The sequence below is a fragment of the Pogona vitticeps genome, chromosome 1 (assembly GCF_051106095.1).
Source record: "Pogona vitticeps strain Pit_001003342236 chromosome 1, PviZW2.1, whole genome shotgun sequence".
NCBI lineage: Eukaryota > Metazoa > Chordata > Lepidosauria > Squamata > Agamidae > Pogona > Pogona vitticeps.
Window position 1 is genome coordinate 326,201,690 of NC_135783.1, and position 24,078 is coordinate 326,225,767.

General features: G+C 42.7%; 1 long non-coding RNA gene across 1 annotated transcript in view; it reads right to left on the bottom strand.

The window, feature by feature from the left end:
- Positions 1 to 11,244, bottom strand: part of LOC144586060 (uncharacterized) — a 175,451-nt gene extending 164,207 nt beyond the window's left edge. Inside the window, exon 1 of the long non-coding RNA XR_013540774.1 lies at positions 10,346 to 11,244. This is a non-coding gene — a long non-coding RNA (uncharacterized LOC144586060). The remainder of the gene's footprint in view (positions 1 to 10,345) is intronic.
- Between the last annotated feature and the right edge of the window lie 12,834 nt (positions 11,245 to 24,078).

Consider the following 24,078-nt stretch of genomic DNA (forward strand, 5'->3'; position numbering starts at 1 on the left):
AAGAAGTAGCATATTTCACACACGAGTTATGGATACTTCAATTAATCAAGCAAAGTTTAATAGATATTTGTTTCTATATATTGTGTCCAGTACACATTTTTCATGATGAGGTAGACAATTAGGCTGAAAACACAAAAGTGACAGAGATATAGTCTTGCGCTCTGTAGGGATTTATTTATGTGCCTTCTAGTTTCTTGGATGACCTTATCTATTCTTATTAACACTGCTAAGGCCCATTCCTGTGCCTTTAATATCTGTTATAAAGGTTTAACATCTAGCAAAGAAATTCTGCAATGGGAAGTGCTGCTGTGTCTAAAGCTGTCATTGAAAGGCAAGGATCCAAATTAGGCATGTACATATCTATAAAGCTTGTATCTGTGGACGCCTTCCTTTTCACATTGCTCCATCTGATCCATGCCTTGTTCCCCTGGGTTTTCTTTTTGCTTTATTTCTACAGAATGAGATCTGCTGCTTTCTTTTGCCTGCTTTTTTCAAATGTATGGTCACTGCATTATGTTAAAATTCTGCAGCCTAAATCCGAATGGTAATCCCAATATATCATTGACTCAATAAGATTTATGTAAATATTAGCAATTGATTCAATAGATCTACTCTAGCTGGGATGGCCTTTTGGATTTTAGTGTGTATTCTTCATTTCTGAATTGTGAAAAGCAGACTTTTCACATGTGTACATGTTTTTATTTCCCAGATGCACCCATAGGTGTCTGTCAATTTGTCAACACCAGAATGCAAATTGTGTTTGCCTGTGGACATTCAGGAAAATCTACACTGAGAGAAGTCCATCAAACTGAAATTGGATTCTTCACTCTTTCCTAATCTTGTCTATAAATCAATCAATCAATCAATGCTTTCACTCAGACTTCCCGATGTCATTCCCCTCCAACATATCCAAAATTAAAAACAAAATGAACAACAACAAAAAAGAAGTGTTTTATTGCCTTAAAGACTTATATTTCCATGTGAGCTTTTGTGGATATACAGTGGTGCCTCGCTAGACAGTTACTTCGCATGACGATTTTTTCTCTGTACGATGAGTTTTTTGCGATCGCTATAGCGATCGCAAAACAATGTTTACATAGGAAAGAACCACTTTAAGATGACTGTTTCCCTGCTTCGGGAACTGGTTTTTCGCTTAACGATGATCAAAACAGCTGACCGTCGGGTCTTCAAAATGGCCACCCGCTGTGTAAAATGGCTCCCTGCTGTGTTTTGGGATGGATTCCTCGTTATACAGGGAGCAGAAAATGGCCGCCCTATAGAGGATCTTCGCTGGACGCTGAGGTATTTTGCTAATTGGAATGCATTGAACGGTTTTCAATGCATTTCAATGGGATTTTTATTTCGCTTGACAAGGATTTCACTGTATGGATTATCCTCGTCAAGTGAGGCACCACTGTATCAATTTCTTCAGACACAGTGGAGTGATACAAAATCAAAGTTTATAGACAAGACAGGCAGAGGAAAGGAATTAACAAGGTTACAATAGTGCTGTGACACAAGAAATTAAGAGTGGTGATTAGTGATGGGGTATTTGTATTCGTCTCTAGGTCCTTTCGACCTTCCCCCCCAGAATTAGCCCAGTCCACTTACCAAGCTTTGCATGGTGCATTCGCCTGTTGTTGGGATCATTGAGCCAATTGTAGAAGTAGCTTGGCTGGGTCTTCCCCACCTCCCCTCACTGCTGTCTGCTCTGGCAAGGAAGCGGGTTGATGAGTCTCCCCGCTCAGCTGCTAAGTAGCCAGCAACGCAGGGAGGCAGGGAAGTGCTGGCTGGGTTTCTTATGTGACTGGCATGATGTTTCTGACAACGGCCACACACACCATGCAACGACCAGTTAGTGGACCAGGCTGTTCCTGTGGGGGAGGACTGAAAGGGCCCCGCCAACTGTGGTGCCAATATTCATATACGTCTCCCTGAGGAGACGAATACGAGTATCCCATATCTAATGGTGATAGCTTTTGCTTCCTGGTTTCAGTGGATGTTCCCACACTTCCTATGAGGTGTGATGTAGCAAAAGCCTCAGTTAAGAGTCCATTACCCTGTACAATCAAACAACAGTTGATCAGTTCCTCTAATTGTATCCCTTACCACTTCATTGTTATATTGAACATTCAACAGTTCTTCCACCGCTAACTCTCTGAGCACCACAAAGCCACTACTGCTGATCTTCTGTTTGTCACACAGTGTTGCTCTTCAATTATGAAACATGCAGCAATGCTAAATTCCAGTAGGAAATGGAACTATATTTGGAGCAAAGCAAACTTGTGTTGTTTGGACCAAGCTGATGCCATACCTGACTCTGGTTCTTTACTAGCAGAAGGCTGGCAGGCAGGGGTTGTCTGTCTTTAAGGGCTTAGTTTTGAAAGCCACCTTCAATTATGTTTGTGGAATAATGAATGGAAAGTGAAGCCAAGGCTGCTGAGCTTGTCTGAGAAGAAGAATGGATAGCCAGAAGGAATAGTGGAAGGAGGCAGCAGTCTATTGCTCTTTTTATTTGTAAACAAAATCCCTTTGGGAATCCTGAATAGAAGGCGCCATCATTAATTACACTTGAGAGGAAAAATTCAGGTTTCAGAACAGGAATATTCCACACTACAGAGACTGGGGTGCTGATTCCTCTCCCTGAAGCTATAGAAGAAACTCCAAGCTCATCTGTCATGGATGGCGACAACATGAAACAAAGCCCATAAGGGATGGGCGTTTTCTAAAATGGTGCGCCGTTCTAAATCAGAATGTTCTCTGTGCCTCATCTGAAACAATGGAGAGATTTTACTTTGAGCAATGATTGAGCAGGATACGATGACAGGTCCTCTGCTGCACCTAATTCACATGCACATACACCCCCATATATCTGCTCTCTCAGGTTAGAAGTGTATCTGTAGTTCATAGTTATGGCAGTTCGATACCACTTTAGCAGCTATAATTTCATGACTGGACTCTCAACATAGGGATGGGATTTAGCTCTGACTAGAAGGCCTCAAATGGAAGCTCAGCCAATGCTTCCAATTGTTCTTCCAGCTGGGAGCTGTCTTTCTGAATAGGAAGCTAGGTGAAGCTAGGCCTAGCTAAGTCTCAAAGCAATACATTTGAGGCCTTTGTCCTAGGTGAGCCATATTTAGATGTCTGTCTGTCAGGTAGTACTTGAATGAAGTTTTATGGGATCTGTAGTCCAAAAAATCTGAAAAGTCATTTGGTAAGATGCAATTCTCAGCTCCAGAGTCCTAGTGCTGCAGTTTGGGGGGAGTGCTTTAGAGTTCTAGTAGTATACTTTCTTCATTAAGCTACAAATCACAGGCTTCATGAGATGGAATCATGACCAAGTAGTACCAAATGAGTATATCTGTGCAGTGGAGATATACTCAAAGACTCTTAGCACGGGTGAAGGGGAAAATGAGACATTAAAACTGTGTGTGGACAAATCTGTCCATACTGTTTTTTCTGAAGTTCTTGTTTCTGCCATTTAAAATTCATTTCTGCCATTTAAAAGACATTTTTCCTAATATCCACATAGCACATTTGCTCAATATTCCCTATTTTTGAAAGTAGCTTTCCTTAATATAGTGGCATTTTAGGGTCTCCCCACCTCCCACTAAGACATTCATTTTAATGTCCAATTTCCCTCAATGTATGCATTTTTCTTTATATTTTCGTTGTATGAACCGTTGTTGTTTTTACTTATATACTACCCCATAGTGCTAATGTACTCTTGGGGGGGGGGTGTTACAACATAATAATGTAAACAACACTTTGCTCCCCAGCAAGCTAGACACTAATTTTACTGACCTTGGAAGGACTGAAGGGTGAGTCAACTTTGAACCAGACACCTGGATCCAATGGGATAAAACTCAGGTTTTGAGCAGAGGCTTGGCTGCATTACTGCAATTTAACCACTGTTCTTCGGAGCTCATGGTAACACCAGATTCTTAAAATTGTATATACCAAAGGATCATGACATTTTGGTGTTCATGGTGATTCAGGCAGTATGAATTTATTATGTTACCATCAAAATGTGAACTGAAAACTGTCTCTCATTCCTCATAAAGCTAAATCTCAGAATATATACAAATCACAAAAATGCTAATTTTGCTGGTTCGTCCACTTCAGCCAACACCATGCAGAGTGTCATAATCAAATTATTCCTAATTTCATATCATGTTGCAGAAAACACAGGTTAGAGGAAGACATACATAAACTCACACCATCACTGATGAACCCAATGCACTATCATAAAGTACTTCTGAACAGTTTATTTATTTCTATGTTTTGTTGATACGTATACCCCACTGTTCTTCCAATACTAGGATTCTAAGATAATCTGCAAGACTTCAGAACAGATACTGTAGATATGACAAAGCAGCTACAACTACAACCAAAATATTTAAACACAAATAAATGTACCATGTCAGTATACAGGGCAAATGGTGGAATATATGAGTTTCTGGTAAGAAAAGAGACAATACTATGATGAGCCTGTAAACCCAAAGTATCACAACAGACTATACATAACAGGACTCCAAGACCCACCTTATGATTCATTACATAATTTATTGATATGTACTTTTCCTCTCCCATTTCTCTAAGAAAATAGCTTCATGTGTATGAAATGTCTGTGCAGTTGCTGGGAAAGCGCATATATAATTTCAGGTTTCAGAGTTCATGTGTGTTTTGATGTGGGATATGTGCTCTCTGTAACATTAGTTTGGAAGTCAGAATATTCCTCCTTTATGGTTAATTTCATTGAATGCCAGTGCAATTTCATGCCCATATATTTCTTTACTGAAACAGTAAGTCACTGAACTTTGCCTGAACTTGTTATTCTCAGAGTATATTTAACGCAGTCTATTGTCCTCAACTCTTAACTTGTATTTTATTATTTTACAAACCTTGTCATTATTTAATATAAATCCATGAGGAACAATACACTTGGAGCAAAAACTGGGACTCTATAAATACATATTCCAGGCAGATTGTTGGTCAAATATAGTTTCTTATGCTTTGACAATCCAAACAAGAAATGTTTGAAAGATCATGTTTAATCAATTATACAAAAACAGTTCATATATATACAGTGGTTGAAATCTTCATGTTATATATATAAAATGCATGATCCGCTGGCAAGCCACGCTTCGGCAGCACGGGTCACCATCACATTTTTCCCCAGATATTGCAAGACAGTGGTGTCTTGTGAGAGGGATCTGGGATGGGAGGGGGAAAGGAGTCAGCTATTTAAGAAGCGTTCCCCCCTCCCTCCATCCTCTTCCTTGCTGGCATCAGAAGGAGGATGGGGCTCTGTTGTTTGTGCTGAATTTGAACTGCATAGCTCCAGTTTTTGGCGGCAATCTCGTTTATTAGAAGGAGGGGCTTGCATCGGCACCCCACCCATGGTTTGATCATCAAGATTTAAATCCTTAATTAAGGAACTGTTTTATATGGAGGAACTTGATTTATTTGAGTATATTGATTTGTTGCAGAGAGTGGAGGTTGTGTTAGGTGGGGTGGCGTGGCCGCTTAGGCCTGGCCAGGCAGGGACCTGGGTGCAATTCTAGGACTTTGAAAGCCACAGATTGTAATTTTCAACAATTAATTCCTCTGTTAAGGAATATTATTTCAAATTTAAATTAAATATCAGAGTTATAATATATATATAGATAGATAGATAGATAAATTAGCAACATTAGTATTGGTGTTAGTGTGAGTGGGTGCTCAGCCCTCTGGCCAACGGGATCAGGCAGATAGTGACCTTGTCTGGAATTAAATGTATTATTGTCACGACCAGCCTCCTTGGGGAGGTAAATATTTTGTAAAAATAAAAGTAAAAATTTTGATAAATAAATTACATAGGTATTTAAATTAATTTGCATTGATTAATTACACAAATAGTGTATAAGGATTGGACTGGTTAGATACTTGTGTAACTGTATTAGGAGTGGGGTTTGTGACAAACCCAGACCTACTGGGATCTGCCACACGTTAACTAAGCTGCCACCAACCATTCCCTTTAAGAAGTCACACAGACCAGGGATGGATTTTCAAACAAATAAAAGAATAAGGTTTATTTAAATACAACACACAGGGAAAATAAAATTATCAGGTGAATAAGATATAGTAACGTGGCTTAGTTTCACTCATACATACACACATTTTGGTTCACACAGAACCCTTAACTTGAAGCACAGACCCTGAACCTATCAGTTCTGGCTAACCAACAGACACCTGAACCTATCAGGTTGGTACTCTGACACACAGTAGTACCCTGTCTGACACACAGACTCCCACACCAGCTTCTTCTTCCCAGCTGCTGCTTCTTCACATCCCAGCGTCTCCACACACGCTTCACATATATATACAGTACAGCCCCTCCTCCTGATGTCCCGCCTTCCACTCCCCATAGGATGGAACTTTCCCTCCAAACCCATGACAGACAGGTAACATCAGTGCTGTATGTAACACCTCCCCTCTTTATAAGTTGTTTTGTAGGGGGAAAGCTAAGGTGCTTTTTCCCAAAAAAACAACCTGGATAAAACACACAACAACAGTTATACATACCATATCATACTTACTTATACTTACATTCTAAGTTAACCATAGCAATTAGGCATTTAAACATTTACCATATACATTACATCAATTTACCTTTATTCATACAAACCAAGTTCAAAAAACAGGTACATTTAACTTTCTGTCATCAATATATATACATAGTCCATGTTTCTTTCGCCGTCTTCATTCTTCAGGTCTTCTTGACAAGGCGTCAGCAACACAGTTCACTGACCCTCTGACCACCTTCACTTCAAAGTCATAGTCCTGTAGGTTTAAAGCCCACCTCATAAGTTTGCTATTGTGGGTTTTCATTGTCTTTAACCATTGCAGTGGTGAATGGTCAGTGCACAGAACAAAATGTCTTCCCCAGATGTAAGGCTTGGCCTTCTGGATCGCGTAGACTATGGCCAAACACTCCTTCTCCACGGTTGCCAAATGTCTCTCACCTTTTTGAAGTTTCCTACTCAGGTAGGACACTGGATGCTGGTCACCATTCTCATCCTCCTGGCACAGAACTGCTCCTACCCCGCTGTTAGACGCATCGGTGTAGATGATGAACTCCCGGTCGAAGTCTGGAGCACGCAGCATCGGATAGTTGATGAGCGCCTGCTTCAACCTCTGGAACGCCTCCTCACAGTCGCTGGTCCACGGGATGCGGTCATCAGCCTTCTTCCTCGTCAGATCGGTCAGCGGAGCCGCAATCTCGCTAAACCTCGGGATGAACTTTCTGTAGTAGCCCACCAACCCAAGAAATGATTTGACTTTTTTCTTGGTGTTGGGTCTGGGCCAATCACGAACAGCTTCTATTTTGGCCTCCAGGGGTTTTATCACTCCTCCCCCTACCATGTGACCCAAGCACTTTACTTCTGGGCTACCCAGCTGCAGTTTGTTTTCTTTGCAGAGCCTAGGCCAAAGCACTCCCTCCCCTGGGTTAAAGTGCCTCTCCCCGGCTTTCTGGTCATCCCAAACTTTCTTTCTGACCTTTTGAGCTTGCAGGGTCTCTGCTGCTAGCTCTAGGTTTCTCTTTAGGTCCTTCCTTAAAGAGTCTATATATGTCACAACGTCTTGTGGGTCATCCTGGGTGATCTGCTCCCAATTTTGTTTGATCAAATCAAGGGGCCCTTTCACCCTTCTCCCAAATAAAAGTTCAAACGGACTGAACCCGGTACTGGCTTGTGGCACTGATCGATAAGCAAACAGAAGGGATTGCAGCTTCTGGTCCCAATTGTCTGGATTCTCTGCCAAGTAAGCCCTAATCATGCGCATTAGAGTCCCATTGAACTTCTCAGTTAACCCATTACTTTCAGGATGATAGGCAGTAGTTTCCTTGTGCTTAATTCCACAGATTTGCCATAAGCGTTTCATGAGCTTCGATGTGAACGATGCGCCCAAATCTGTGATTATTTCTGAGGCAAATCCCATCCTGGACATATACCCCACCAAGGCATCTGCCACTGTGTTAGTTTCAATGTTAGTCAAGGGTATGGCTTCAGGGTACCTCGTGGCATGGTCCACAATGGTGAGAATGAACCTGTTCCCCCTCTTTGTGGCCTTGGGCAAAGGTCCCACAATATCCACCCCTATGCATTTGAACGGAGTGTCAATCACAGGCAAAGGGCACAACTTTGCTTTGGTCCTGTCACGGTTATTCCCCTGCCTTTGACACACATCACATTGTTTACAGAACTCCCTGATCTGCTTCCCTATGTCAGGCCAGTAAAAATTCTGTGTGATTCTCTGCTGTGTTTTGTTCACCCCTAAGTGCGCAGCAAACATGTCAGAGTGCCCCCTTTGTAAGATCATGGGGCGATACTTTTCAGGTACCACTAGCTGACTTCTGATCCCATCTCCCCCTTTTGAGGTATTCCTCAGGGTCTCTCTATACAAAATCCCCTTTTTCTCTAGAAATCTGACTGGGGTTTCAGGTGTTAGCTGGGCATCTGTCACCTGTTCAAAACACTTTTGGAGAGTGGCGTCTGCCTTTTGCTCTTGTCCAAATCGGCTGTCTGTGGTTAAGGTTTCCACCACAGCTTCTGAACTCCCCTCTGCTTCCGTCTCTGGCTCATCATTACCCCCCTGAACTGTCCCCGTGGTGGCTTGTGAACGTGTAATCACTAGCACCCTTTTCACATGTTCAGCCAGGTCATTTCCCATGAGCACGGCTGCTGGCAGAGTCGATGAAATTGCTAGCTGCCAAACTCCCCTCCAGCCTTGAAAGTTCACCGGTACCTCCGCTACTGGCAGTGAGATTACCTGCCCCTCAATCCCTGCCACCTTCATGCTCTCATTTGGGATCACATATTCCCTAGGAATAATATCTGGATGGCACAGGGTCACCTGAGAACAAGTGTCCCGCAGCCCCCGATACTGATGGTCAAGTATTCCTACGTCCACCCCTGCTGTCTCAAACAACTGAGAATCTGTTCTCACCAGCAGGCAGTGCCTGACCTCTACAAGAGGACCATTTTCCTCAGCCTGATCAGCAGATGTAGCTGTTCCAGATTGAGTAGCCATGGCAGCAGGCTCCCTCAGTGACAATGAGCCTTGCTCTTTCTGGACACAGAACACAGCTTTTGGCTTGGTCCCACTCGAATCCTGAGGCACAATTCCTTTTAGCTGCTTTAATTTCTCACACTCTGAGATTAGATGGCCCTTTCCCTGACAGAAATAACATTTTCTGGTGTATTTTGAGTCTTTCTCATCTTGTTTTGGTTTTCCCTCCAAAATCTGAGGTCTTGGTTTCATGTCTGAGGGCTTCCCTTCACCATGGGCCCCTCCCCCTTGCTGGCTTTTCCCTGGTCCCTGAGAGTACTTGCTGTAGGTTTCTTTAGGTCTACCTATCGATTTCCCCTCATCACCTAAGGGCTTTCTGATTTGATAAATAAAATCTGCGATCTCGGCGGCTTCGGCCACAGATCTAGGTTTCCTTTCCCTCACCTGGAATTTCAGTTCCCCATGCAGGACTGAATAGAACTGTTCCAGCGCTATCAAGTCTTTGAGCTGCTGAAAGGTCTCTGTCCCCTCCTGAGATAGCCATTTCTCTAGCAGCCTCACCAATTGAGCCCCCACTTGGGTAAAAGTCTGCTCTGGTTTCTTTGTGAGGGACCTGAATCTTTGCCTCAGCTGTTCCGCATTTATCCCATGTCTTGCAAACACCAGTTTTTTAAACTCTGCAAAATCTCTCATCAGTTCCTGTGGCATCTCTGAATAAACCTCAGCCAGGCTACCACTGATTAAAGATCGCATGATGGTCATCTTCTCAGTTTCCCTCACTGAGAAGTCCACAAACGCTCTTTCCACTAAGGAAAAGAACACCTCAGGACAATCTCCCTTGTGGTACACAGGGAATTTCTTCAGGTCAGCCTTAGACAATTGGCCTCCCTCAGAATCCCTATTGTTATTATTGTTCTGGTTCATCATTTCCAATTTCCTTAATTCAAACGCCATCCTTTCTTTTTCCAGAGCAATTTTCTCTCTCTCTAACCTTTCCTCCTTTTCCATTCTCTCTCTCTCTAGTTCGAAATGTCTCTGTTTCTCTCTTTCCCTTTCCTCCATTTCCCTCACCCTCAGTTCATGCTGTTGGGCTATGAGCAATTTTCTGAGTTCTGGGTTCTGCTCTCCTGTGCTGTCACCCTGCACTGAGCCAAATTCATCCTCAGAACCTTGGTCTACCTGGGGGTCTTTCACTTCACCCATTTCTGCCATTTGGCTTCGAGTCAAGGGCATAATCCCCCCCCCAGAACAGGCTGCTTTAAAAAGTCAAGCCTCAAAATAAAACGACCACTTTTTTTTTCTTTTGCCTCAGAACCAGCTTTCCCTATAGATTGCTGCTGTCCTTCAGCACTACTTGCAACTGTAGCCAGCCGGAGTCCACCCCCCTCTGCTGGGCCTCTCAGCAGGCAGGCTGAATCACTTCTACTTTACAGTTTTGCCTCAGCTTTTTCCCGCCAAAACAGGCTGCCTCAGAGCTCCCTAATCTAGCCCCCAATCTGAGGTTACACGTTCTTCTACTAGTGCACCCCCCCGTGAGGTACACCTAGAAGATTACCTACGTGCTCTCAGATTGTCCCTGACTAGACCCCCCTTGCTCTGGGCACACTTGCCAAGGCTTTTCTGGACCGCTGGACAACTGGACCAGTCGTATCCCACACGCTGGACACCAATCAATGTGACAAACCCAGACCTACTGGGATCTGCCACACGTTAACTAAGCTGCCACCAACCATTCCCTTTAAGAAGTCACACAGACCAGGGATGGATTTTCAAACAAATAAAAGAATAAGGTTTATTTAAATACAACACACAGGGAAAATAAAATTATCAGGTGAATAAGATATAGTAATGTGGCTTAGTTTCACTCATACATACACACAGTTTGGTTCACACAGAACCCTTAACTTGAAGCACAGACCCTGAACCTATCAGTTCTGGCTAACCAACAGACACCTGAACCTATCAGGTTGGTACTCTGACACACAGTAGTACCCTGTCTGACACACAGACTCCCACACCAGCTTCTTCTTCCCAGCTGCTGCTTCTTCACATCCCAGCGTCTCCACACACGCTTCACATATATATACAGTACAGCCCCTCCTCCTGATGTCCCGCCTTCCACTCCCCATAGGATGGAACTTTCCCTCCAAACCCATGACAGACAGGTAACATCAGTGCTGTATGTAACAGGGTTGAAGTGGAGTTGGGTTCTTGCTTTAAGGGGCAGGGTTGATTAACCCTGTGGGCCTTGAATGAATGAATGAATGAATGAATGAATGAATGAATGAATGAATAAATAAATAAATAAATAAATAAATAAATAAATAAATAAATAAATAAATAAATAAATAAATATGAATAAGGAATGTAAATAATAATCCCTCATAGGCATCCTTCAGTCTTGAGAGACTATGCTAACATGCACTGTCTTGGAACATTGTCTAGTGTGGCTGAGAAGGCCAATTCGAGAGTGACAATTCCTTCCACACGGAAGACAAATACAATCTGTCCCCTGTCCAGCTCCCTGATGTTGCTGCTTTCAGGATTGCCTCTTCACCTCAGCCTGCTGGACAAAAGTCTTAATTGCTTCAAATTGGGAGAGGCCATGATGCACCGCCTGCCTCCAGGCTGAACGCTCAGATTTCAGGGTTTCCCATCTGTTGAGGTCTATTCCTAAGGCCTTCAGATCCCGCTTGCAGATATCCTTGTATTGCAGCTGTGGTCTCTCTCTGGGGGACTTTCCCTGCACTAATTATAAATAATAATATTAATACAAAAATATAATTAATAATAATACTGATAAATTAAATTAAAAAAACAGAAAATTTTTTATTGATACCTTTGTTGCAGCAGCTGGAGGGGGCTTGGTAAAGGATTTTAGCTGAAATTTCTACCTAAAATTTCTGCATTATTAAGTAATATATTGGCTGATGCCTTTTGGGATAGTATAAAATAGTTGCTTGGCAGTTTTAAGTTTGAGGCAAGTGTAGGTAGTTGGGGCACAGCTGCTTGAGGTGGTTAGGCATACCAAGTTTTGAGTTACATAATTAAGATGGCTTCCAGAAAGAGCCAAGGCAATAAAAAGGGCAAGCAGCCTGCTAAGAAGTGTGCAGCTCCTCAGGTTTCACCTCCTCAGTCATCATCTGACGAGGAGACCTGGCCTATTTGGCAACAGTTACAGGACAAGATTTCAGCTTTAGAAGGTGAAAGAGTGGCACAAAGGGTTCCACAGCATAGCGAGCCACAACTATGCCATTCTGCCAGGGGACCAAAAGCCATAGGTGGGCTAAACTTAAGGCTATAATGTCTCATTTGCTGCTCTTGAGGAAGATCAGCAGGTCACTGGGTCATCCAGAAGGAAACAGAGGTGTCTGTGGTAGCACCACAGCTTCAAAGTGAGGATGAGGAGAGAGAGACACAGACCCCAGAGGCAGCTGGGCCATTGGCAGAAGCTAGGTGTTGGCAGGAGGCAATGGAAGAGGTGGCAGCAGGTTACCGATGGGGCATGGAGGAGCAGGAGGCATTCCAGCCTATGACATCAGGTGAGCTGGTGGTTGCACCAGACACCCTCCCAATATTGCCCACCTGGTCATGGCTTGGCACTGGTCAAAGTAGTTCACAATTCCAAATACCATACGATGCACAGGGTTTTAGGGCACCAAATACTCCTTGGCCTAGTACAAGCTCTCAGTTCAGGAACTAAGTCACTCCCTCTCCACAGGTTACATTTCCAGCCCCGGTACCCGACACCAGGTACAACTCAGTTCCTTTAAAGGGCTTGCCATTCAGGGATCATGCTATGCCATTGGGCGATCACCTCACCCCAGTGACAAAAGAAAAAAGTTGATAGGAAGAATGTGTTGACATCTTTGAGCTTCTGAATAGAGATGTAGAGAAGAAGGATACTGACAAGGAAGATGAAAAGAGTTTTCATTTTCAAGGTTCTTACATCATAGATAGGGTGTTGCCTATGGGCTGTTCCATTTCATGTGCAGCATTTGAGCGTTTCACTTCATTTCTGGAATGGAAGCTCAGATGCAGAGTAGGTTGCACGAACGCTGCCCATGATTTGAATGACTATCTTTTTTGTGGTGAAGGGAACACTGGAAGGTGCAAATTCATTCTAGAAGCCTTCCAATCAATAGCAAGGGAGTTGGGTCTACCTTAGCCGAGGAAAAGATGGAGGGACCGGCTATGTCCCTTACGTTCTTGGGAATAGAGTTAGATACTAAGTAACAGATGTCCAGAGGACCGGAAATCAAGCCCTGTGATGAAAGATTGAAAGAACTGGGCATGTTCAGCCTTGAGAAAAGAAGACTAATGGTGCGGTCTAGATGGGCGGGGGTAGAAATCTTATAAAATGAATAAAATATCTGCCGTATTTGCAGGAGTACAAGATGACTTTTTGGCCCTGAAAAACATGCCTCCAAGTGGGGGGGTCATCTTGTACACCGGGTGCATGTCCAGCAAACCCTCCCTCTCTCCCAGCGAAGTCACTTACCTGGTAGTAAGACCGAGTAGAGCCCCACTCCTAGCCTGGGAACAGCCTGACTCTAGCACTGAACAGCTGACTGTCGGGAACAGCAGAGAGGAGGCAGCCATTTTGAGAGGCGACCACATAGCTGCTGCCTCTCAAAATGGCCACTGCCTCTCCAAAATGACTGCTGCCTGTCTGCTGCTTCCCCACAGTCTGCTGTTCGGCGCTGATGCTGTCCTTCTTCCAGGAAACCCTCGCTCCCTCCCAGCAAAAGGAACCAGAATCATGCATGCGGAAGAGGGGGTAGTCTTATACAGCAAGTATAACAAACTCTACATTTTGAGTGGAAATGTTGGGGGGTCGTCTTATATGCAGAGTCTCCTTATACACCGGCAAATACGGTAAATAAAATTTTCATCACAAAATGCTGATGGGACCTTTTCCTTGAATAGGACTATTTCTCTGATAAGATCTTCCTAAACATTTAGAGGCATTCATATCTATTGACTCTTGTCTGAACTAAAACCACCTCAAGACTGTCACATCATTATTCTCTGTGTATAAATTCATATTTAATTCTTCTGCTGCTCATTCTCTACACATTTAGTGTCCGAAATCCAGTGATAATTTGCAACTACAATAGGGCTATTGAATCAAAAGAGCTTACAGATGAGTTGACTTATCGAGCCTCTATTAATTTGGTGGGGCTACTCTAGTCATGATTTACTACTGGATTTCAGCCATAGTCTCCATTCAGTTTTTTTAAAAAGTCTCCTGGTGGTGAACCTCTCTCGATTTTTGCTTTGTCTCTTGCAGTCAGAGATTGGCAAAACTTGGAACGTGAGGTTTAAAAATTAATTAGTGAAATAAATTGGGAAATTACCTTGGTGTGAATGGTCTAAATTGAACACATTTAATTGATTAAATTAGCATGTTTAGCATGTTAATTAAATGTTAGTTTATGCCTACTGGACAGAGAGCATATATAAAATACACACAGCTTCCCAAACGGAGAAAGGCCTATGCTTGCCTTTGAAAACTAGGTTTGGAATAAATAATCTCATACATCTAATTGTCTATAGTACTTCTCAGGGCTTCAAAATGGTCATCTCAAAGACGCCCCAAAGTTGGGAATCTATACTGCATGAAGAACTAATAGTCCTCTAGTAGCTGCAGCTCCTTAACATTACACTATAAGCAGCTTTAACTAGAAATAGGATTCTGGTTAGATAGGGGCTTTTAGAGCTGTCCTATTTGATACCTGTCAGCTAGTGAGATCGTTGGGACCCTGTTCCTATTGCACCAAAAGCAATGGCACTGTCCTACAAATGACATGGAAAGAAATACCTTCCCCCGCCCCCAATGTACCAAGAAGAAGACACATGAACTCTCAACATCAGCAGAGTAGGACTGTAGCCAATAGGTAATATACTTTTGGTTTCAATTTGACCCCAGTTGGCTACACCTAGAGAGTTACTACTCCTAGAACCCTTACTTTGATGGAAAGCACACACATGCAGAGAGAGAGACAGAGACAGAGACAGAGAGAACTGCCTCAGTTATGAGGGAAAAAAGCATCTCCTTATACCAATGGAGCAAGGTTTCAGATGATAGATGCTGGAAAAGACCCTTGTTTGAGATGTTGGAAATCTGAATCCACTTGGACTAGACAGTTTTGGGCTTGATGGACAGGTTGTATAGGACAACTTGTCAAGTTGTATAGAATAGAAGATTGGTAGTATCCTATGTTCCTAAGAGATTATGGTTTTGCAAGACTTGGAGAAATTAATGTTTTGGACTGGAACTCTCAGAAGTCCTGAAGCAAATATGGAATTCTGAGAGAAATAAGCTTTGCAAACTTTAAGACTGAATGTGTGTCTATGAGGACAAAATGAAAATGTTAGGGTATTGTTGTTTTTTTAAAAGAATTTACCAAAACTCACACATTTGTCTATAAGAAAGACATGGTGAATCAGAGAGCATAGAGAGGGAAATTCCTTAGAGAATGGAGGGGGGGGGAACCTAATGGTTTATGTGTGATGTTTGTATGTGGTTCAGAAAAATAAACTATTGCTATGTGTGCTTCTAGAACATTCCTTCTGCATCTGTAAATCATAGTGAGAAGAATGGCTATAGTGCTGTGAAAAGTCATTTAATCCAGGTTTCACACAATTTGATTTGTTGAACAAAGAATCATGAAACTATGTAGCTCATACAAAAAGGAATGGAAAGGGGTGGGTGGGAGAGTGAGCAAGCAAGAGAGTGCTGGGGAATTTTATGCATGAATCAATTTATTTTTCTGGAGAGAACCTTTGTGAGAAAGAAAGCTAGAAAGGTGGCAGGAACAGCATGTTCATCTCAGATCTGCTATCAGTTCCAGCTGTTGAAATACAGCATGTGTCTCAAGGTGGCACTAGATGTAATCCTCACAGACATCGCTGAGTCATTTGTAATTGTTGATAAATTATAGTGCTTATCCTTTTTAACAGGGGAAGCAGCATGTGTTGCTGCTCCCACAGGACTGACAGCTTTAGAAGGAAAGCAATTTGTAGATATAGTTCCTTCTGCTCTCTTCCTCTCTACAGAATAGACCATTCTGGGCTGAGGTAATAATTCTGGCATCCTCTGATGAAAGTGAAAATGCAGAAGTTACATGTTGTGAAGCATTTTGTCATTCAAAAGGGTGTTCTGTGTTTTGTTTTGTATTACAGCCTGCAAACTTAACTTCTTACACTTCCCTGGGAGAGGTAGATTTGAGGAAGAAACAGAGTCAGGATAAGGCATTGAACCTCTCCTGAGGACATGGCCTTTCCATCTCCATCAATTCCAGAAAGAACATGAACCTCTAATCGCATCTCCCCTTGCACCAAAAAGACAACACTTGCATAATCAAACAAGGAGCTTTTAAGACAGCCTAGCCCAGTGGTTCTTAACCTTGGTTACCCAGGTGTTTTTGGACTGCAACTCCCAGAAGCCTTCAACACCAGTTGTGCTGGCTGGGGTTTCTGGGAGTTGCAGTTCAAAAACTCCTGAGTAACCCAAGGTTAAGAACCACTGGCCTAGCCAGTTCTTACGATCAGGTAGTGCCAATCATGATGCAGGACTTGGTAGCCTTCAGATGGCCTCAGCTCTCCGTTCAGACAATATCTCTGCAGATCTCACCCAGAAGGCTACACTGCCCAGGAACCTCATTGAGGTTTTTTATACCTGGGAGTATCTCTCTTTGACTGTTTCATTCTCTTGGATCCAGACTTAGCAGAAAAATAACATTTTCTGTGTACAAGAATCCTTTAACTACTTAATAGACCCTTTGATACCAATATTAGCGGACCATGGAGAAAGGATTATTAAGCGGAGTCATTGTGTGGAATTTATAATCAATAGCCAATTTAGCTTATCTCCCAATCTTATCTAATTTCATATTTTTGGCCATGAATTGTGGGGCGGGGAGTGGCTCATAGAATGGACCTAAAATCAGTCAGCCATTGGCTGAAATTGAGCAATATGTCACAAATAGAACAAGCCAATTGAATCATATGAACAGGTATTAATTCACCAAATCCCCACTAATTCAATAGATCTACTCTAGTTGTGACTTACTATTGGATTACAGTACCAAACACTGTACCTGGAGAGGTCTGACAGTTCTCCTTTCTGTGTCATGCAGTGTGGATTTACTCATCCCACAGAAATCTCAGCCTTGAGGAGATACCTGGTTTTGTGTTGGTACTAAGAATGACCATCATGCATCAAAACCTTGATCACATTCAGAGAGCATAAATTTTTGGCCATTGGAAGAAAAGCTTCAGCTTTTTCATGTAGTTTGGGTGTGACAAATGGTGTTGGGATGGCTTGTGAAGGCTCCTATATGGCAGCAGATATGTGCGTTGAACATATAATCTGCAGCATGCTTAGGGGATACATAATTAATTCTAGCACCATAGTGAAGCTTTATGAAGATGTAGAGGATAATTGCTTGAAAGACAGTCATGCAAGCAACTTATATGACAATATATATAAGTTGCAGAGGCTTCACCAGTTACCATCAGGTGAAAGGCATCCAAGTGAATCTGTCAGTTTTGCTTTTTTGCCACAAGTGTAACATCCATGGGCTAAGGATTTCTGATACGGCATTATAGACCAGTGGCAGAGCCCATGACTTACATGTAGTTTGACCCAAAGCACCACCAATTAAGTGGGTCTATGCAGGGCTGGAGAAGACATAGAATCCTAGAATAGTGAAGTTGGAAATGAGGCCATCAAGTCTAACCCCGTACTCAATACAGGAATGCAAATCAAAGGATATATGCCAGAGTCCTTGGAATTCTGGTAACCAGAACAGACAATATTGAACTAGATAGATCAAAGCTGAGACTCAACCTAATGTACCTCCATTTTTTTTCAACTCCCAATTGATGGTTACATCCTGCTTTCTCAGATGACCACCCTGCCAAGGAGACAAAGTCATAGCAAATGCATTTGGCCACTTGGTGACACTGTTCTTGCATTTTGCTCTCCCTTTGTGCAGAACAAACAAATTACAGTTTTGGTAAAGTCAGGAGACAGTTTGAGTCAGAAAACTAATCCTTAAAAATAAACACAATTTGCCCATTGTCTACTCCTCATTTGCTCACTCCATGTGAAAATTTGGAGGCGCTAAACGATTTACAATACACTGCAGACAGCTCTTTACCATTTATGATTAACTCTCCTTGTTGTATGGAAAGTGCAGTCTCCACACCACAGGTTTTGAAGGCAGCCCAAACACCACTTAGTGTAACACTAATTTGAAGTGAATTTAGCGAGCATAGTTCAATGCTTTGTATGTATTATATTTTGCTGTAAAGCATGTCCTGGAAAACTCCTTGATTGGTGCATACTTGTATTCATTATGCATAAGACCTAACTCTAATTTTAAAAAATTCAAAAAACCAATGTAATCAAACAGAGTAGGAATCTTAAAAAAAGAGAAAAAAACAGGATTTGCCTGAGGGGTTACAGATTTTTTTTAAAAAAGTAGTAATTGGACGGACCTCATGGCAGATTATTGCTGTTATATAGAAGAAGGCTACACGCTGCTGAGGCCTATAGTAAATATGTCATATTTAGAAGACATATCCAGAATTGAGGCCTAAAGAAGAGGGAACTATATGATTAGATTTCTTCTTCTATATGTACTCTTTTGTACCACAGCTTTACAACTGTGCTTCACTTGTTATAACATGAACATGACTGCACTCAGAGGCTCTTGAATAATCTCAGATTAGAACCAGTGGTCATCACTTTTCCAAATCTCACCCTGAAATAGTTATTTGTATGGCTGTATATAGCCAGATGTATGAGTCATTGGCATGAGCATCAGGTCAAATACATTATAGGTGATAAAATGTTTAATTGTTAGTTGTTTACTTAAGTTACGTTCTACATTTCTCCCAACACTGCAAACAAAGGCAGCTAAGCTATGCCATTATTTTCTTTTTAGAAGATGCAATGAGAAACAGTAGGTTTTTTTAAAAAAATGCAAACAATTGTCTGATGCACAAGAAAGGGAAGTATTTATTTATCAACTATAAGTCATTAAAATACGTTAAAATAAAATAATAAGCAGCAGGTGAGATAGTTATTTAAAAGAAAATACAATAAGGCATAGACAGGAATCAAAGAGACAAATGTACAGGGAACAAGCGAGCTCGAATGTTAATTGCAGCCAAGACAAAGTTTGCCACGTTTAAGGTGGTATTGGCGTTAATGTCAGCCAGGAGCCAACAGACCTGGGCGAGATTAGGTCTGTCTTGGATGAAAGTCAGAGAACTTGCCAAAGACCTTGATCTAGGGGAGTGGTAATATGGACATCTCAAAAGGTAGTGAGTGATGTCATCGACTTCTCCAAGGTGGCAAGGACAAGTTCTTAGGTGATAGGGCAGATTCTCGTGTCTGCTCTCTAACACTCTTGAAGGCATACATTGAAAACGTAGAGCGGTAAAGGCCTTGCGAAGGGCAAGTGTAGTTATCCAGGTCAAATAGTTTTCCATGACAAAAGTTGACTTATAGAGTGGAAGTGAAGAGGAGTAGGGCGAGCTAGAGATGATGCAAAGTTCACTTCTGATATGAAAAAGACGAATTGTATCCTTAAGACTAGCTTTCACACATTTGGGCGGAAGAGCGGTTAAAGAATCTAAGTCGATGCCGTAGGAGTCAGTTATTTGTTTCACAGCACTCACCCAGGATTTAAGAGAGGGGTTGGCCAGTTGTTCTCTAAGGCAGATCTTAGGTAAACTGGTATCATTCATTTGGGACAGTTTATGCCAGTACCGGACTAGTGCTGAGTGGCAGGTGGCAGCTACAGAGATAAGGCCTACTTCTGCCCTAAGTAAGGAGGCTGGAGTACTCCGCGGGACACACAAGATGGAGCGAATGAAGGTGTTCTGTGCGGCGTCTAGGGTCGAAATGTTTATGCATCCCCAGATTTCGGCCCCAAAGGTCATTTGGGGAATCAGTTTCTTGGCAAAAATTTCAGTAGCGGGGGGAACCAAGTTGCCTCCTTTAGACCTTGTAAAGTGTAGGAGGGCTTGGATGGCATGGGCGGCTTTAAGCCTTGCTGAGTCCAGGTGTTTTGACCAGGAAAGATGAGGGCTAAAAGTAATACCCAAGTAACGAAAGGCTGACACTTGCTCGATTGGGAAGTCCCCAAGCCTCCAGGTATGTTTTCTGCGGTGGTTCCCAAAAGTCATCACTTTGGTTTTTGCGTGATTTATTGTTAGTTTTTCATGGCTGCAATAAGTACTTAATTTGGCCAGTAGTCTACGTAGCCCAACCGGGGTGAGTGAAAAAAGGGCAATGTCGTCGGCATATAATGATATTGGAAGTTTTATGTCTCCAATTGTCGGCGGAAAGAAATCCAGGCCTTGGAGCTCAGGTACAATGTTGTTTATGTAAAAGTTGAAAAGAAACGGAGCCAGCAAGCAACCTTGGCGGACCCCCTTTTCAGTGGTAATTTCCTCTGAAAGCATACCATGTGGGCTGAGTCTGACTCTGAGATTGGTGTTTGTGTGGAGCTTTATAAGAAGAAGGAGGAGTCTTTTGTCAATGTTGGTTTCTGCAAGTTTCCGCCATAGACGGGATCTATTTATTGTATCAAAGGCCGAGGATAGGTCGACAAAGGCAGCGTACAATTTTTTCCTCCCCACCTGGGTGTATTTACGGACCAAATGGTGGATAACAAAGGAATGATCCAGCGTTGATTTCCCTTTTTGAAAGCCAGCCTGTTCTTTAGCGATAATAGAGTTCTCTGATGCCCATTTCTCCAGCTTAAGGAGCAGGAACTTCGTGTATAGTTTGGAGACCACACAACGAAGACTTATGGGACGGTAGTTTTTTGGTTCCAATTTAGATCCTTTTTTGTAAATGGGGGAGACGATACTGTCTAACCACACCGGGGGAAATTCACCTGAGTGGTTAATAAAGGAGAACACTTTGGATAAAACATCAGACCACCAGTCTGGGTTACATTTGAAAAGTTCACCTGGCAACATGTCAGGTCCAGGGGCTTTGTTGTTAGCAATGGCGGTAATAAGTTCGTTTAATTCTTCCTTAGAAACTGGGTCCCATTCAGGTAACAAGTGAAGTGAGGGAACATTCAGCTCGAGTAAGTGAGTAAGCACATTTGCTGTCCATTGTCTTCTTGTTCTCAACAGTATGTTATAAAATGAAAATACAGTTACACAGATAATCATATTAAAAAAACAACTGTGTTGCTTGAAGAAAACTTATGCAGGCTGAACATGCAAAAAATGTGAAGTTGGTTGCCACAGCATGGAAGCAGTTCCATTTCACAGATCAAGCAATTACTTTTTAATGAAGAACTTTTTTAGTCTGGGTGCCCATGAAACTTCCATAAGATGGATATCAAATAATTCAAGTGCCTTCCTGTTGTCAGAGGTTGGATTATTTTTAACGCTATAATATAATGTTTCTGATTATAGGTTATGCACCCTTTTATATTTCTGATCCCTGTGTATAGGTGTGAAAGCTCCACATTAAAGAAAGCTGATAGGAAAAAAAAGATTTGTTTGAAATATGATGCTGGAGGAGAGCTTTGCCAATAACATGGGATGCCAGAAAGACAAATAAGAGGATCTTAGAGCAAATCAAGTGTAAAGGATCTCTGGAAGCAAAAATGACAAAAACTGAGGTTGTCCTACTTTGGACACCTCGTGAGAAAGCAGGATTCTCTGGAAAAGACAATAATCCTGGGAAAGGATGGAGGCATTAAAAAAAGAGAGGAATACCAAATACAAGATAGATTGATTCCCTAAAGAAAGACACAGGGGCTTGAGTTTGCAAGAACCAAGCAGGGCTGTTGAGGAGAGAACATTTTGGAAAGCAATCATTCATAGGGTCTCTGTGGGTCAGAGGTGACTTGATGGCAGATAACAACAGAAATATCAGAGGCAGAGAAACAATAAGCCAATGGCCTTGTCATCAGCCCATTAATTGAGTCATCTTAGCTAATTGCAAACAAGTAGGGAGAAGGCATGAAAGTCTGTGCATTTCCACATCATTTGCATTGTCTTTCAACAGGTTTCCTGGGTCGGTTCATGGGCTATAAAAATCACCAAGTTTGCTCTGACTTTTTTAGGGTTAGAAATGTTGAAATCTGTGGGGGGAAATATTTGGCATCACTTGCAAGTCAGGGGATAATAAAACTCGTGGAATCATCAAAGTAAAAAAGAAAAGGATTGACAACTGAAGCCCCAATGATAGTCAAAACCTATCTTGAAGACACACATTACTGAGCTACTGGGAAGGACTCAGAAGAACCTCACTGATCTCTATATATTCCCATTCAGCTGGTTAAGTAACTGTTTCAAATCCAAACATGGCAAAGGGAAGATGTTGCATCACTTGCCAGTAGAGATGGGCACAGGCTAAAACAAACAAACCAGGAAGTTCGTTAAAAATTGCTAGTTCACTGGTTCAGGTTGGTTCATTCTAACAATTAACACAACTGAATTAAACTGAACCATGAACTTTTCCTTACAATTTAACAAACTTCCTGGTTTGCTCTCACTGCCCCACCCCCTTCCCTTTATCTCCATTGCCTTCATATCTGGTCCTGTTGCATTCTCTTCATCCTCTGCCTCCGCCACCATCTTGAGAGACAGCTGGCTTGGCTTCCCTTCTAGGAGCTGGGCCTCCTGCCATGCTATCAGCTGATATGCAGGAGCATGAGAAGAGACAGCAGGCCCAGCTTCTGGAAGGGAAGTGGCAGAGGAAGAGGAGGAGGAGGAGGAGGAGGGAAGTGAAGGATCATGTAGATAGGATATGGGGGAAGAGGACAGGCAGTGGGGATGCAAATGGGTGATCCAGCTCCATGTGGCACTGGATCAGGGCTGCACAGTGCGGGAAGGGGGCAGGTGCAGGCTTTGAGGCTACAAATAGAAAATCCTGTACCGTGTGGTACCAGATTAGGACCACCTGGCACTAGCTTGCCAATTTGCAGCGATGGAGGAGAAGGCAGCAGGACCAGCTAGAGAGGCGACAGGGGCAGTGGGAACGGGGCAGGGCCAGACTCTGAGGCTTGAAATGGGTAACCCAGTGTGACCTACCACCCGATTGGGGCCTCATGGTGCTGGATCGTCCATTTGCAGTGATGGAGGAGGAGCAGGCAGGACCAGGTAGGGGCAGTGGGAAGGGCGCGGGGACAGATTGTGTGGGGGGGAGGGCTTAGTTTCCCCTCCTACCGGCACAAACATTTTTTTTAATTAATTGGTTCATGGTTTTTTCTTCTTCTTTTTTTTTTTTAAAGGTCAGAAGGTTCTTGCTTCATTGGTGGCCACAAACCACAATTTTTGTCCTTTTGTGTCTATCTCTACTTGCTAAGGTGGACAGAATTGTCTTCCATTCCTTTCATTTTAAGTAGCTATATTGAGGAGGTTTTTCAGTAACAGAGAATGTTAAAACAATGGGGTGGGGGGGGAAGAGAGAGGATCAGGTAGAGCTCTCCAAAGTCCAGGTGGGGGCAGTGAGAAGATAGGATCAAGTATGCCAAGGTTGGCTCCTCTCCCAGGAAGCACAGTGGGGAATCGAGTTCTCTACCCCTGGCTTTGCAGTCAGATACACAATTCGCAGCCAGGAGATAAAAGAAAAGATAATTGCGAGATTGAAAGCGAAAACTATTTTTTCAGATTCTTTGACTACAATTTTGCATTTTTGTAACTGCTTAGTAAAATAAATTTGTATGATCTAATTGAGATGGGGGAAAGGTTCTCTCTAGCCTTGTGTCCCTTAGGTCCAGATACAGTGGTGCCTCGCTTAACGAGTGCACCGTATAGCGATGTTTCCGTATAGCGATCCCTTTTTCGGGATCGCTATACGGAAACATACCCGATCTTCGCAATGGGGAAAACCCGCATTGCGAAGATCGGGTATTGCGGCGGCCATTTTGGAGCTGCCGAACAGCTGATCGGCGGTTCCAAAATGGCCGCTGGAAGCCCGGAAATGGCTGCCGGCAGCCGTTTTCGCGCCCTGCCCTCACTTAGCGAAGG